Consider the following 16,389-nt stretch of genomic DNA (forward strand, 5'->3'; position numbering starts at 1 on the left):
GAGGCGGAAGATCGCGCAAATGAACTGATCCCTGTGTCTCAGGGAAGCAGCCTGGCAAATGCAGCGCAGGCACCAGTGTCTGTCCCAGCTGGGAGTGGTCAGCCGGCTGCTGAGGGCTTCCTGAGACCCCTCCTTCCTATGCCTAGGGGAAGGGTGGGGAGGAGCCCAGCAAATACCGAAGGCGCCGTGGCCCCCCCGGCCAGCAGGGGACCCTCCCGGCGAAGCTCGCCGGCCAGCAGAGGATCCTCCTGGCGACGTTCGGCATCCGGGGAGCGGAATTGGCTGGAATGGGAGAAAGAGCTAAAACTGAGAGAGCTGGAGGATCGTGAACAACAGAGACAGCATGAAGAGAGACAGCATCAGCGTGAAGAGAGACAGCGTCAGCAGGAACGGGAGGAGAATGAGAGACAGAGACAGGAGAATGAGAGACAGCGTCAGCATGACCTGGAACTGGCGAGATTGAAGGGCAGCGAACCCCCGGCTGCGGTGAGTGAGGGGGGACCCAGGACTGCACGGAGCTTTGATAAGTGCATCATGGCCCCATACAAGGAGGGGGAGGACATGGATGACTTCCTGGAGGCCTTTGAGACAGCCTGCGAGCTGCACCGGGTTGATCCCGCGGACAGACTCCGGGTCCTTACCCCCTTACTGGACCCCAAAGCCGTGGCATTGTACCGCCAACTGGGAGAGGCAGAGAAAGGGGACTACGAACTATTCAAAAAGGCCCTGCTACGTGAGTTTGGGCTGACTCCTGAGATGTACCGGGAAAGGTTCCGGAGTCAAGATAAAACCCCTGAGATCTCATATCTGCAACTAGCCGTCCGCATGGAAAGATACGCCAGCAAGTGGGCTGGTGGGGCCCAGACGAAGGAGGACCTGATTAAACTGCTGGTACTGGAGCAACTGTATGAGCGGTGCCCATCCGACCTGAGGCTGTGGTTGGTGGACAGAAAGCCAGAGAACCCGCGACACGCCGGGCAGCTGGCTGATGAGTTTGTAAAGAGCCGGTCAGGGGGTGGCAGGGAGGAGCCCCAAAGGAACAGGCCCGCCGCGATGCAGAGAGAGAGTCACCCTGGGACCTCCCAAAGGGGGAATATGGGGAATCCCCTCCCACGGGGAATGCCCAGCATCAGGGACAACCGACCGGCTCGAGGGGACCCACGGGACATGAGCTGCTATTACTGCGGCCGAAGAGGCCACGTTCGGGCCCAGTGCCCCAAGCTCAAAGGCAGACGGAGCAGACCGAACCCGCACCGGGTTAACTTGGTAGAGGCCCAGACGGACGAGGGGCAGGCTTCCCACGCAAGAGGGGCTGGCAGCTTATCAACTGCTCAAGAGAGAGAAGGGCCCCAGGCCAGCTTCTCTGGGGGGCCAGATGCTCTGGATTCAAAGTTCTCCGTTTACAGGGTTGGCGCGGGGCTGTCCCTGCGGAGCGAGTGCCTTGTTCCCCTGGAGGTGGATGGGAAGAAAGTTTATGGATACTGGGACACGGGCGCAGAGGTGACACTGGCCCGGCCCGAGGTGGTGGCCCCAGATCGGGTGGTGCCCAACACCTTCCTGACCCTGACCGGGGTGGGCGGGACCCCATTCAAGGTTCCCGTAGCGAGGGTACACCTGAAATGGGGGGCCAAGGAGGGCCCCAAGGACGTGGGAGTACACCACCATTTGCCCACTGAGGTGTTGATGGGGGGGGACCTAGAGGACTGGCCAAGCAGCCCCCAGACCGCCTTAGTCGTGACCCGTAGCCAGAGCCGGCGAGGGGCACTACGCCCTGACCTTGGGAAGGATGTCCCACCGGAGGCACCGAACCCTTCCCGGGTGGGGAGGGAACACCCAAGGACAGGCCGCGGGGTGGCTGGGGCTTCCGACCCAGACGACGAGAGGGAGCAGGTCCCCATCCCTTCCCCAGCCGCCGAGTTCCAGGCCGAGTTGCAGAAGGACCCCTCCCTGCGGAAGCTAAGGGGCCTGGCTGACCTCAGTGTGGTACAGACCATGAGGAGAGGATGCAAGGAGAGGTTCCTGTGGGAGAAGGGGTTCCTGTACCGAGAGTGGGCTCCCCCGGGGGAAGTGGAGTCGTGGGGGATCAGGAGGCAACTGGTGGTTCCCCAGAAGTTTTGCCACAAGCTACTGTACCTGGCCCATGACATCCCTCTCGCAGGGCACCAGGGGATCCGGCGCACCAGGCAGAGGCTGCTACAGAACTTCTACTGGCCCGGGGTCTTCACCAACGTCCGGCAGTACTGCCGATCCTGTGACCCCTGCCAGAGGGTGGGGAAGGCCCGGGACAAGGGGAAGGCAGCATTGAGACCTTTGCCCATCATAGAGGAGCCTTTCCAGAAGGTGGCCATGGACATAGTGGGACCTCTCAGCAAGACGACCCGGTCTGGGAAGAAATACATCCTGGTGGTGGTAGATTTCACCACCCGCTACCCCGAGGCAGTGCCCTTATCGTCCATTGAAGCAGACACTGTGGCGGATGCGCTGCTGACCATTTTCAGCCGAGTGGGGTTCCCCAAGGAAGTCTTGACGGACCAAGGGTCCAACTTCATGTCGGCCCTACTCCGGTGCTTGTGGGAGAGATGTGGGGTCCGGCACAACTGGGCCTCAGCATATCACCCCCAATCCAACGGGCTGGTGGAGAGGTTCAATGGGACGCTAAAAATGATGCTGAAAACATTTATGAATCAGCACCTGCAGGACTGGGACAAGTACTTACCTCACCTGCTGTTTGCGTACAGGGAGGTACCCCAGGAGTCTACCGGGTTTTCGCCTTTCGAACTGCTATATGGAAGGCGGGTAAGGGGGCCCCTGGACCTGATGAGAGAAGAATGGGAGGGGAAGGCCACTCCTGACGGAGAGTCGGTGGTGGAGTATGTCCTGACCTTCCGGGAACGACTTGCCGAGCTCATGGGCCTGGCCAGGGAGAATCTGGCCAGAGCCCAGAGGAAGCAGAAGGTCTGGTATGACCGCACAGCACGGGCCCGCGCCTTCGTCACTGGGGATCAGGTGATGGTCCTCATCCCCGTGAGGAAAAACAAACTCCAGGCCGCCTGGGAAGGGCCCTTCAAGGTTGTCAAGCAACTAAACGAGGTAAACTATGTGGTGGAGCTGTCGAACCGGGCACACCACCACCGGGTGTACCATGTGAATATGATGAAGCCATATTATGACAGGGGGAATATGGTGTTGGCCGTGTGTGGACAGTGGGAGGGGCAGGGAGATGACCCTTTAGTAGATCTATTCCCTGGGACAAGAGTTGGCTTCCCCCTGGAAGCAATTCCCCTCTCTGATCGGCTAACCCCTGCCCAGCGAGCTGAGATCGGAGGGGTGCTGCATCTGTACCAACAGCTGTTTTCCAACCAGCCTGGACGCACTAATCTGACTGTCCACCGGGTGCAGACAGGATCGCACCCGCCTATAAAATGCTCCCCCTTCCGAGCCACAGGGAAAACTGCTCAGGACCTGGAAAGAGAGGTCAATGACATGCTGGCTTTGGGGGTGATCCAGCCGTCTTCCAGCCCTTGGGCCTCGCCGGTGGTGCTGGTCCCCAAAAAGGACGGGTCGATCCGGTTCTGTGTGGACTATCGGAAGCTCAATGCCATCACTGTAGCCGATGCCTACCCCATGCCCAGGCCGGACGAGCTCCTAGACAAGCTGGGAGGTGCTCGGTACCTTACCACCATGGATCTTACAAAGGGCTATTGGCAAGTGCCGCTGGATGCAGATGCCAGGCTGAAATCGGCCTTTGTCACCCCTCTGGGGCTCTATGAGTTCCTGACCCTGCCCTTCGGCCTCAAGGGAGCGCCGGCCACCTTCCAGTGCCTGGTGGATCAGCTACTGAGGGGGATGGAGAGTTTTGCCGTGGCGTATATCGATGACATCTGTGTCTTTAGCCAGACCTGGGAGGACCACATATCCCAGGTTAGACAAGTGCTGGACCGACTCCAGAAGGCTGGGCTGACCGTAAAACCGGAGAAGTGCAAGGTGGGGATGGCTGAGGTATCCTACCTAGGCCACCGGGTGGGAAGCGGCTGCCTAAAGCCGGAACCAGCCAAAGTGGAGGTGATCAGAGACTGGCCCGCTCCTCAAACCAAAAAGCAGGTCCAAGCCTTTATTGGGATGGCAGGGTACTATCGGAGGTTCGTGCCCCACTTTAGCGCCATAGCCGCCCCCATCACTGACCTGTGCAAGAAGGGGAAGCCAGACAAAGTGGTCTGGACCGAGGAGTGCCAAGAGGCTCTCCGGGCGCTGAAGGAGGCTCTGGTCAGTGGCCCAGTTCTGGCAAACCCAGACTTTGACAAGCCCTTTATGGTGTTCACCGACGCCTCAGACACAGGACTGGGGGCGGTGTTAATGCAGGAGGACGAAAAGGGGGAGAGACACCCCATCGTGTACCTGAGCAAGAAGTTGCTACCCCGGGAGCAGAACTACGCGGCCATCGAGAAGGAATGCCTGGCCATGGTGTGGGCCCTCAAGAAACTAGAGCCATATCTCTTTGGGCGTCACTTCACCGTGCACACCGACCACTCTCCCCTGACCTGGCTGCACCAGATGAAAGGAGCCAACGCCAAGCTCCTGAGATGGAGCCTGCTCCTGCAGGATTATGACATGGACGTGGTCCATGTGAAGGGACGTGACAACCTGATAGCGGACGCATTGTCCCGGAGAGGGAGCCCTGAACTTCCCCAGGTCACTGGTCAGAGTGACCCCGCTCAGTTCAGTCTCGAAGGGGGGAGAGATGTGACGGAGCAGGGAGCAGGGCAGATTTGACCTGGGAATGTTGCAGGGGGGTTGCAGTGGGGATGTGGGACTTCCCTTGAAGGAAGCTACCTGAGCTGTAACCTGAGCCAGGAACGGGGGTGGGGAGAATTAACACCTTCTGCCCGGGAGACTGGACAAAGGAGAGGAGCAGCGGGAGGGGCTGGGAGTTTAGTTTTGGTTGGGGCTGGGTGGTGCAACGCAGGGAACCCCAAGCTGGGGTCTAAGCTCCCTGAACCTCCCAGAGGGACCTACTTGAGGGGGTCTGGTCGTACCTACACGCTCTGCTTGAGACGGTGTTCCTGTCCTTAAATAAACCTTCTGCTTTACTGGCTGGTCGAGAGTCGCAGTGAATCTTGGGAAGAGGGGTGCAGGGCCCTAACTCCCCCACAATCCGCAACAACCACCTCCCTAGGTAACGCATTCCAGTGCTTCACCACCCTTCTAGTGAAATAGTGTTTCCTAATATCCAACCTGGACCTCCCCCACTGCAACTTGAGACCATTGCTCCTTGTTCTGTCATCCGCCACCACTGAGAACAGCCGAACTCCATCCTCTTTGGAACCCCCCTTCAGGTAGTTGAAGGCTGCTATCAAATCCCCCCTCATTCTTCTCTTCTGCAGACTAAACAATCCCAGTTCCCTCAGCCTTTCCTCATAAGTCATGTGCTCCAGATCCCTAATCATTTTTGTTGCCCTCCGTTGGACTCTTTCCAATTTTTCCACATCCTTCTTGTAATGTGGGGCCCAAAATTGGACACAGTATTCCAGATGAGGCCTCACCAATGTCGAATAAAGGGGAACGATCACGTTCCTCGATCTGCTGGCAATGCCCCTAATTATACATCCCAAAATGCCATTAGCCTTCTTGGCAACAAGAGCACACTGTTGACTCATATCCAGCTTCTTGTCCACTGTGACCCCTAGGTCCTTTTCTGCAGAACTGCTACCTAGCCATTTGGTCCCTAGTCTGTAGCAGTGCGTGGGATTCTTCCGTCCTAAGTGCAGGACTCTGCACTTGTCCTTGTTGAACCTCATCAGGTTTTTTTTGGCCCAATCCTCTAATTTGTCTAGGTCCCGCTGTATCCGATCCCTACCCTCTAATGTATCTACCACTCCTCCTAGTTTAGTGTCATCTGCAAACTTGCTGAGAGTGCAGTCCACACCATCCTCCAGACCATTAATGAAGATATTGAACAAAACCTGCCCGAGGACCGACATGGAGCCGTTGATCACGACCTGTTGAGCCCGACGATCTAGCCAGCTTTCTAGATGGGCACAAAGCTTCAGTTTCCAGCCTGAATTTCATTCAGGGCCAGTTATACTCCATTTATTCTTTTGACAAATTTGTTCATTAATTCCAGTTCCTCCTCTCCCTCTCTGGTGTTCTCTTCCCCAGTACATTTACACAGAGCTAGCACATCCCCTCTCAGCCCTTCCTTTGCTAGGTAAATCAAGCTCAGTTCTTTTAGTCTCCTCTCCTAAAGGTACGTCTTCACTACCCGCCGTATTGGTGGGTAGCAATTGATTTATCCGGGATCGATATATCGCGTCTCGTTAAGACGCGATATATCGATCCCCGAACGCGCTCACCGTCGACTCCGGAACTCCACCAGAGCGAGCGGCGATAGCGCAGTCGACGGGGGAGCTGCGGCCGTCGATCCCGCGCTGTCTGGACTCCAGGTAATTCGATCCAAGATACTTCGATCCAAGATATTCGCGTAGCTGAAGTTGCGTATCTTGGATCGATCCCCCCCACAATGTAGACCAGCCCTTAGACAGTCACTCCATGTCTCTGATCATCCTGGGAGCCCATCTCTGCACCTTTCCAGTTTGAATTAATTCCCCTCTGGCTGAGGTTGTGGAACAGCCCACAAACCCCAGGGCAGTAGAGCAGCCCCTCTCACAAAGTATGCAGTTCCTGGGTGTTGAGCCTTGAAGTTGAGGAAAAGCTATAATTTTTGCAGAAGTAGAGAAGGAGCCAGGGGAGGGATTTGAGTAGGGAGGGGATGACATGGTTGGAGCACAATTGAGGCAGCTGATTTTGTTGTCACAATGTTTGATCAGGCTCTTCATTGTTCTGGTGGGAGAGGCGATCTTGAGAAGCAACAAAAGAAGATGGTGCAAGGGGTGAGACTCAAGCAGAGTGCCCCTGGCCATAGGGGAAACAACCCATGTAACCTCCTTGCGTACCACATGGGCATGAGGAAGATGAAAGCAGGAAAACGTAGAGGTGTTCCAAGCCCCTGCAGCCAGAAGGATTCTCCAGCAGTAGCCTTTGCTTCTCCCTTGAACACACCCCTTTGGTCCCAGAAATTACCTTTGTCTTCATTTCAGATCACACAGAGGGAGAAAAAAAGGCAAATTATGAGCTTTCATTCTGCCATGTTCATGGCGATAGTCCAACTGTTGAACACAATGTGCTGGGCTTGTGAAAGAGAGGGACAGATTTACAATCAGTGGTTTAAAACACACCTGTCTTCAATATGCCGTGTGATCCGGTGGGATCCAGGGGAGGCAGGGAGAAGTCATTGGCTGTGGGGATGACGATAGAACTTGGAGGCAGAGAGGTGTGATGGGCTGGGGGAGTTGGGAGAGGGAAGCATAGGAAAGGGAGTCACAGTAGGAGTCTTTGTTGGGTGGGAGGGTCATGGGTGAGGGAATCCCCGTCCCTTAGTGGGAGGTGTTTCAGGGGACTATGGAAGAAGGAAGAGGGAAAATGGAACTTAAAAATTTCAGCAAGAATTTCCTCTAAAAGAGAAAAAAAATTACTAATGTCTGTTAGCTGTTATGAAGTTGTAGTATAGTGGTCCGTTCCCTGCCCTCTCACTCTGTACGATTTTCAAATTTTTGCAAAGTCAAACACTAGTAATTGTCATATGTTTCTTTGTTTGTTGGTTTTCTGGTTTTGGAATGCACTTTTCTGCCATTGTTTCATTTTTCCCTTGAAATATTTTTTGTATGAAAATGCATATTTGGGTCAACCAAAACATTTCATGACTTCATGTTGTTTTTTATCATTGTTTCAGTGGAGAACAAAAAAAAGCCTTTTTGGGGGGAATATTAAAACATTCATTTTGAGATTTGCAAATTGAAAGACCAGTTTTGGCGCTAGATTCGCAGGGGAATTACACACCATACACCAAATAGGGATAATGGTGCCTCCTTATACCAACAGACCAGTGATTTTTTTTCAATCAACAATCTGTAAGTGAGGAGGCAATTGATCGACTGCCCCAGTTTGATATCACCATATCTCTTACTGACTGAAACTGCGAAAGCAATTGACCTGCTGTCAAATGGTAAAGAACCTGGAGCAGAAGTGATACCAGCAGAAGTCTACAAGGTCAGAGGCTTGCACATGGCTCTGAAACTGACTGAATTTTTCCAGTCAATGTGGGCTCTAAAACTATACCCCAGGAACAAAAGGCTGCATCTATCGTCCACTTGTACAAGTGGAAAGATAACAGACAGTCCTGCAACAACTGTTAGGGCATCTCCTTATCAAGATCCAGCAAAATTCTTGCCAGAATTGCCTTGAACAAGGGCTCCTGCCTGCGTGTCAGTGTGGCTTCAGAAAAAGGTGCGGAACCACAGATATGGTGTCTGCTGCGTCTCAACTTCAGGAGAAATGTCAGGAACAGAACTCCAACCTGTATATGACTTTCTGTAGAGGGGCGGACTCACCCCTGCGGCGCCTCCTGCTGGTCTCTTCTGGGAATTAGCTCGATTTCCAGCCCAGAGCACCCTCTGCAGGCTGGTGATCCGCCTGTCCTTTGGCCCCCGTGTCCTTCCCGGACACTGGTGCCCTTTTATCTGGGGTGCTGCCCCCTGGCAGTACACCCCTCAGTACTAGGGTCTCCCCTCCCCGGGGAATGCCCACCCACTATCCTTACCTTGCCTCCGAATAAGGCCACTGCCAGTCACCAACTAGCCCCCGCTCCCTGGGGCAGACTGCAGTATAGGCCACTCATCTCAGGCAAGGTTGGGTTTGGACCTGCTGCCTGGGCCTACCCCTGGGCTGCCCTCTGCACCCCCAGTACTCCTTGGCCTCCTACTAGGCCGCAGCCTGGGGCTTTCCAGGCTGGAGCTCCCCAGCTCCTCAGCCTGTCCCCAGCCCTGCTCCACTCAGGTACTCTGTCTCTAGCTCACTGCAGCCAGGCCCTTCTCCCTCTGAAGGCAGAGAGAGATTGCTTGGCCTCTGGCTCATAGCCTTTTTATATAGGGCCAGATGAGGCCTGATTGGGGTGTGGCCCAGCTGCAGCTGCTTCCCAATCAGCCCAGCTTAGCAGCTCCCAGCCACAACCCTCCCCCAGGGCTGTTTTAAGCCCTTCAGGGCAGGAGCGAGGTAACCACCCCGCTACACTTTCATTGACCTGACAAAGCATTGGATGCAGTCAGTCGGGAGGGCCTTTGGAAAATCATGGCAAAATTCAGTTTCCCAGAGAAATTCATTGCAGTGGTTCATCAATTTCATGATGGCTCGTGCTGTGGAAGATGGTGAGTCATCTGAACCATTCCCAGTCACCAAGGGAGTCGAGCAGGGCTGTGTGCTGGCACCAGCGCTCTTCAGTATGATGTTTTCTGGCATATTACAGATGCGTTTGGTGACTGTGACGTCTGGATTGGCATCAGATACCGGACTGATGGGAAACTCTTCAATCTGAGGAAACTACAGGCAAAGCCAAAGGTACAGGAAGTGGCTGTTCATGATCTGTTTGCTGATGACTGTTCCCTGAATGCCAGATTTGAGTCTGACGTGTAGCAAAGTGTGGACTAGTTCTCTTCAGCCTGTGACACTTTTGGTCTCACAATCAACATCAAGAAGAGAAAAGTGATGTCCAGCCTGCTGCACCAGGAAAGCCTGATATAGGGCCTGCTATTACAGTGAATGGCCAAGCCCTCCGGGCAGTGGACAAGTTCAGCTACCTGGGCAGTGCACTGTTGTGTGAAGTTCACATGGATAATTAAACCAACACCAGAATTGACAAAGCAAGTGTAGCCTTTGGGAGCACAGAGACATTAGCCAACAAACAAAACTGAACATCTACAAAGTCATCATGTTGCCAACTCTGAGGTATCCATGCAAAACCTGGACAGTGTACCTGAATTACTTTCACATGGGCTGTCTGAGGAAACTGATGAGGATAAGATGGTAAGACAACGTTCCAGATATTGAGGTTCTCAGATGGGTAGGCACTCCAAGCATGAAATCACAGAGGAGATGGGCAGGCCATGTCACCAGACTGTCAGATGAGTCATTGTCAGAGAAGATCTTTTATGGTGAGTTAAAGGAGAGAAAGTGCTCTCAGGGAGGCCAGAATAAAAGTTTCAAAGATTCCCTCAAATTATCCTTGAGGTGTTTCAACATTGACCCAGAGTTTTGGGAAGATCTCGCTCATGCTCGTTCTACCTGGTGAAGTCTCATGCATTCTGGAGCTACCGTCTATGAGCAGAGGAGAACTGCTGAGGCGGAGCAGAAGTGCCAGCAAGGTAACTCTCATAAGAGCAGCATGTCCATTGTTAATCTAGTTACTCACAGTGGCATTTCTTGTTCAGTTTGCCATAGACAGTTCAAAGCTCTAATTGACCTGATCAGCCACTCACGTGTTCCCAGAAACCAAACCAACCAGTGATGTCATGGTCATCTCCAAACTCGAAGGACAAACAACAGGAAGCCACCCCGGTGCAGAGCGCGGCACAGGCAGCGGCACTGCAATCAATTCTGCTGCCACCGGCACCGATACAAGACTTGCTACCGCCTAACAAGCTGAATCCAGCACCGGTCAGCGCTCCAACAGTTGACTGCAACCCCAAGGCGGGACCAGCGCAACTCCTGTGTCCTGCTCACATAGCAGTTTCTTCGGCACCACAGTCGCCACTGCTCGACACCGAACACACCCCGAGCTACATAGCATGGTACCATCCTTTATCTCCTGCACCATGCATAGTGGTGAGGAAGGATATGTTCAGGACAACGCTCATCCCCATCAGAGATGAGACCTACATGGAATGGAAAGCCTAAGCCTCATCCCTCCGAGCATTCACTGCCCTGGTATGCACAGCAGTAGCCTTACCCATTACCACCTTACCCCATGCAATGGCCACAATGGGGTCCTTGGCCCACATACCAGATCCCCTATCCTTCCCCAGCAACAGGAGGTTCCAGAGTACATCCATCATTACCACACAGAGAAACCTCTTACCCTCCTGAGACAGAGATAGAAGAGAAGAAATACTATCTCAGGCAGACCCGGATGATTCACCACCTGCCCCTTACTCATCTTCTGCACCAGACAAAGCGGTGACGCCGTCTATCCCTACGACACCAGATGACCTGAAACAGTTCCAAGAACTCTTCAAAAGAGTAGCAAATAGCCAAGAAATTTCCTTACATGAGGTGCAGAAGAAACAACATAGGTTGTTAAAAAACTTACAACCAGCATCATTGACCAAGATTGCCCTCCTCATTGAAGAGGCTATAATAGAGCCTGCGGAAGTAATATGGCAAACAGTGGCATCGGTATCCCCGACTAACAAAAGATCTGACAGAAAATACTTCGTTCCAGCCAAAGACATGGAATTTTTGTTTTCACACCATCAAGCCTGCTTTCTAGTAGTAGAGGCTGCTAATCAGTGTAGCAAACAGCCTCATTTACGCTCCTCACTGCCAGATAAAGAACACAAGAGATTGAACCTCTTTGGGCGGAAAGTTTACTCGTCAGCCACTCTTCTGCTTAGAGTTGCTAACTATTCTGCTCTACTAGCAAATTACGACTACTCTAACTATGGTAAAATACAAGAGCTTGTGGAAGACCTCCCCAAGCATAAACGTCCTCAACTCAACGCCATTATCAACGAGGGTCAGTTAATATCAATGGATCAATGGATGTAGCGGACATAGCTGCCTAAAGAACCACAACAGCTGTGGTTATGAGAAGAACATCATGGTTGCAGACTTTGGGAATTCCAAAAGAACTACAGCTAAAAGTGGAGGACCTCCCCTTCGTTAGGGATAAACTATTCTCGTCTCCATACCATGAAGGCCTTCTGAACAATGCTGCATACACTAGGCAAACACCCACCGCCTGACAAACGCCCTCACTTTACACCAAACCAGGTCACGAGACACCTCATTTAACCCTCAACAACCACGATACTTCACTCAGAACAGACCCAAACAACGGGCTCAGAGATGACGAGCTACACAGAACCAGACCTCGTCCACCCGTCCATTTACATCTAAGCCACAATTTTGAGGTCTTGGTCGAGGGTATGCACCACCTCCCATATCTCTAGCGCCAACAGATACCCCATTCCACAGTTTTGGTCACTGCCTACGCCCATTTTACCATGCCTCAGCTGCGATAACCACAGATCAATGGGTTTTGGAGATCATACAATCCGGCTACACCAGTCCTTTCACAGCCATTCCCCCTACCCTCCCTCGTATCCCATCCTTCTTCAGGGACCCCTATCACGATCACCTTCTACAACAGGAAGTAGACTACCTCCTACTGCTGGGTGCTGTAGAACCAGCACCACATCAATACCAAGGGAGGGGTTCTTATTCCAAATATTTCCTGACAGAGAAGAAAGGAGGGGATGGAGACCAATCTTAGATCTCCGAAAACTCAACAGGTTCGTATGCAACCACAGGTACAAAAATGATCACTCTGGCCACAATAATCCCAGCGCTAGATGGTTTGCAGCCCTTAACCTCCAAGATGCATACTTCCATATTACAATACATCCTGCCCACAGATGGTTCCTGAGGTTCACAGGCGGACCCAATCACTACCAATATAGGGTCCTTCCCTTCGGACTGTCCACTGTTCCCTGCGTAGTCTCAAAAACGCTCGTGGTAATAGCAGCACATTTATGACACAATGGAGTCATAATCTTTCCCTATTTGGATGATTGCCTTCTCAGAGGTGCAAACCGAGAAGAAACGGCAGGCATGCTGAAGACCACAATAGACCCGGTTCACCAACTAGATCTACAGATGAACGAAAAGAAATCTACCCTGGAACCAACCCAGCGATTGGAGTTTATTGTAGCCGACCTAGACTCCATACAAGCCAAGGCAATATTGCCAAACCACAGTTTCACTGCATTGACCAATCTTATTTACACGGTGATCATCAGACCACAAACTTCAGTGAGGACATGCCTTCAGATTCTGGGACATATGTCAGCTACAACTTTCGTAGTAAAGTATGCCAGACTCCATATACACTGTCTGCAGCACTGGTTGAACATGGTCTATGCACCCAGCAAACACTATCTCAACAGATGTGTGACACTACCACCAAATATTATCCTCACCCTACAATGGTGGACACAGCCAGGGAATGTATGCTCCGGGATTCCCTTTCAACAAGACACCCCCCGCATCAGTGACTATTACAACAGATGCCTCCTGTGACAGTGCCCCCTATAAGGCTTTATGGAATATGCTTATGAATGTATATATGACATAACTAGAATATGTTTTATGTTACATATGCCATGTAACATATCTCTGTAAAGGTTATGATCGACACAATCTATTAATCCTATTTGTATGCATGTATCATTTTTGTACTTGAAGTTAGGAATATTGGCGGTATACTTGCTTGATTTCTATTGAGAAAGGAATGTGCAAATTAAATGCCCAATCAAGAACCACTTAAGCCAACAACGAACTCGAAGATGCCAATCCACATTGAAGCTTTCCCAGGAATGTGGCTTGTCTGGTAAGAAATTCAGTCATGAATGCACATGTGACTTGCCCATGTGACTCCAAAACTCCATCTTGGAGCTGGATTTTGCATAGGAGAGAGGAAGGGGGTCTCCCCCCACAAGGGAAAGTCTAGTTAAGCCTTTGGGAGACCCCTCAATTTTGTCTTCAGCTGGCTAAAGAGAGAGCCTCTCTACTCCCAAGGATACCTGAAAGAAATTGGAACAAAGGACAGTAACTACAGGGGGTGAGAATGATTGTTGGACCCAGACTAGAAGGAGACTAGTCTGTAAAAGGAAGCTTATTGGAACTGGTGGGGTTTCATCTGTATTCAGATTTCTTAGACATAGACTTGCGTGTTCTATTTTATTTTGCTTGGAAATTGACTTTGTTCTCTCTGTTACTACTTGGAACCACTTAAATCCTACTTTCTGTATTTAATAAAATCACTTTGTACTTATTAATTAACTCAGAGTATGTATTAATACCTGGGGGGCAAACAGCTGTGCATATCTCTCTATCAGTGTTATAGAGGCGAACAATTTATGAGTTTACCCTGTATACGTTTTATACAGGGTAAAATGGATTTATTTGGGGTTTGGACCACATTGGCACTTTGGCATCTGAGTGGTAAAGACAGGAGCACTTCTGTAAGTTTCTTTCAGTTAAGTCTGAAGCTCTGGGGCAAGTAATTCAGACCCTGGGTCTGTGTTGGAGCAGACTGGCATGTCTGGCTCAACAAGACAGGGTGCTGGAGTCCTAAGCTGTCAGGGCAGGAAAGTCTTGGCACATCGGTTGGCAAGTCCTAAGGGAGTTTTCTGTGATCCAATCCGTCACACCTACCTGATGGGTTGGGGTATCCACTTGGGTCATCACAATGTACAAGGCAAGTTGTCTGCGACGGAAAATCACCTACATTTCAATCTCCTGGAACTCTGGACGGTACACAATGGATGCCGACACTTCCTTCCACTCACACATGAACCCTCAATCTCTATTCTCACCGACAATGTGGAGTGCATGTTTTATATCAATCGCCAAGGAGGAGCCAGGTCTCACTCGCTATGTGTAAAAGCCATGAATTTATGGAGCTTCTGCATCCGCAACAATATAAACATCACAGCATCATACCTACCAAGGTGCCAAAACACTACAGCCGACAACCTCAGCAGGCACTTCTCACAGGAACACGAGTGGGAAATCCACAACAGGGTTCTCAACACACTATTCCGAAAATGGGGTCACCCAGTAATCGACCTTTTCGCCTCAGCAACAAATCACAAATGTCCACTATTTTGCTCCAGGGCATGGAATGCCTTCCTCATCCCATGGTATGTGTCACTCATGTATGTCTTCCCGCCGTTACCACTGATCCCATGGGTCATCCGCAAGATACGACTCGACACCGCATACATCATTCTCATTGTCCCCACATGGCCCAGACAGACTTGGTTTCCGTACCTCTCACGTCTAGCAGTCTGTGCCCCACAACTGCTGCCTTTCCAGATGGACCTCCTGTCCCAGAACAAGGGCCTGACGCTCCATCCAGACCCAGCGAAACTCCATCTCAAAGTGTGGCTCCTCTTTGGTTCCAACATGGGGAATTGAACTGTTCGGAGAAAGTAAAATAGGTAAAAAAAAGTTGCCTCACCACTAACAATACTTACTGCCACAAGTGAAGAAGATTCTCCCTTTGGTGTCACCAATGACAGCTGGATGCAACCAAGGCGCTTCTATCTATGATCCTAGGCTACCTACTAGAAATGAAGGAAACGGGGTTAGCCATAAGCTCTATTAAAGTACACCTCGCTGCCATTACGGCCCTCCATGAACAGAGAGAAGGGGCTTCAATATTCATTCACCTGATTACACGGTGCTTTCTAGCAGGTATACAGAACATGTACCCAGAAGTACACCAACCTGCACCACCATGGGCTCTCAATCTTGTGTTCAAATGTTTCACAAGACCACCCTTCGAGCCTCTAACAACCTACTCGCTCCTTCACGTGTCACTGAAGGTCGTATTACTAGTGGCAATCACGTCTGCCAGACGTGTCAGCAAAATAGGAGCATTGATGACTGAATGACTGTACACTGTATTTACCAAAGACAAAATCATGTCTTGTCCTCACCCAAAATTCTTGCCCAAAGTGGCTACAAATGTTCATATTACCCAAACCATACACTTACCTGCCTTCCAGCCCAAGCCACATAATGACTCCCGAGAAGCAACATTGCACATGCTGGATGTCAGACTGGCTGTAGCCTTCTACTTGGACAGAACTAAACCATTTCGCAAGTCACCAAGACTATTCGTCTCTACAGCAGAGTGCTCCAAGGGCTCTACAATATCGACGCAGAGACTCTCTAAAATGGGTCTCTACCTGTATTCAAACTTGCTACCACCTGCATCACAAAGAACCCACCGTGGGCATCAGATCCCACTCAACGCGAGCCACGGTGACATCGATTGCACTCTTGAACAATGTCCCCTTAATAGATGTTTGTAGAGCTGCAACCTGGACATCGGAGCTCACTTTTGTAAAGCATTACGCTATCATCCAAGGCCTAGTCTCAGACTCTATTGTTGGCCTTACAATGCTCTCATAACACACTTATACATAACTCCTAACCCCTACCACCCTGGAGGGGTACTGCTTTACAAGCACCTTGAGTGGCGCACCCACAGGGACACCACTCGATGAAGAAGAAGAAGTTACTCACCATGTGCAATAACTATGGTTCTTTGAGTTGTGTGTCCCTGTGGGTATTCCACTACCCACTCTCCTCTCATCTACTTCCAGTAGAGAAGGAACTGAGGGGACAGTCAGGGGGGCGCACGCTATAGGAGGTGCCAGTGGCTGCCCTTCCCCCTACCCAGTGCTGCTGCGAGAAATCTCTGATCTCCAG

This window comes from Malaclemys terrapin, chromosome 24, assembly GCF_027887155.1.
Source record: "Malaclemys terrapin pileata isolate rMalTer1 chromosome 24, rMalTer1.hap1, whole genome shotgun sequence".
NCBI lineage: Eukaryota > Metazoa > Chordata > Testudines > Emydidae > Malaclemys > Malaclemys terrapin.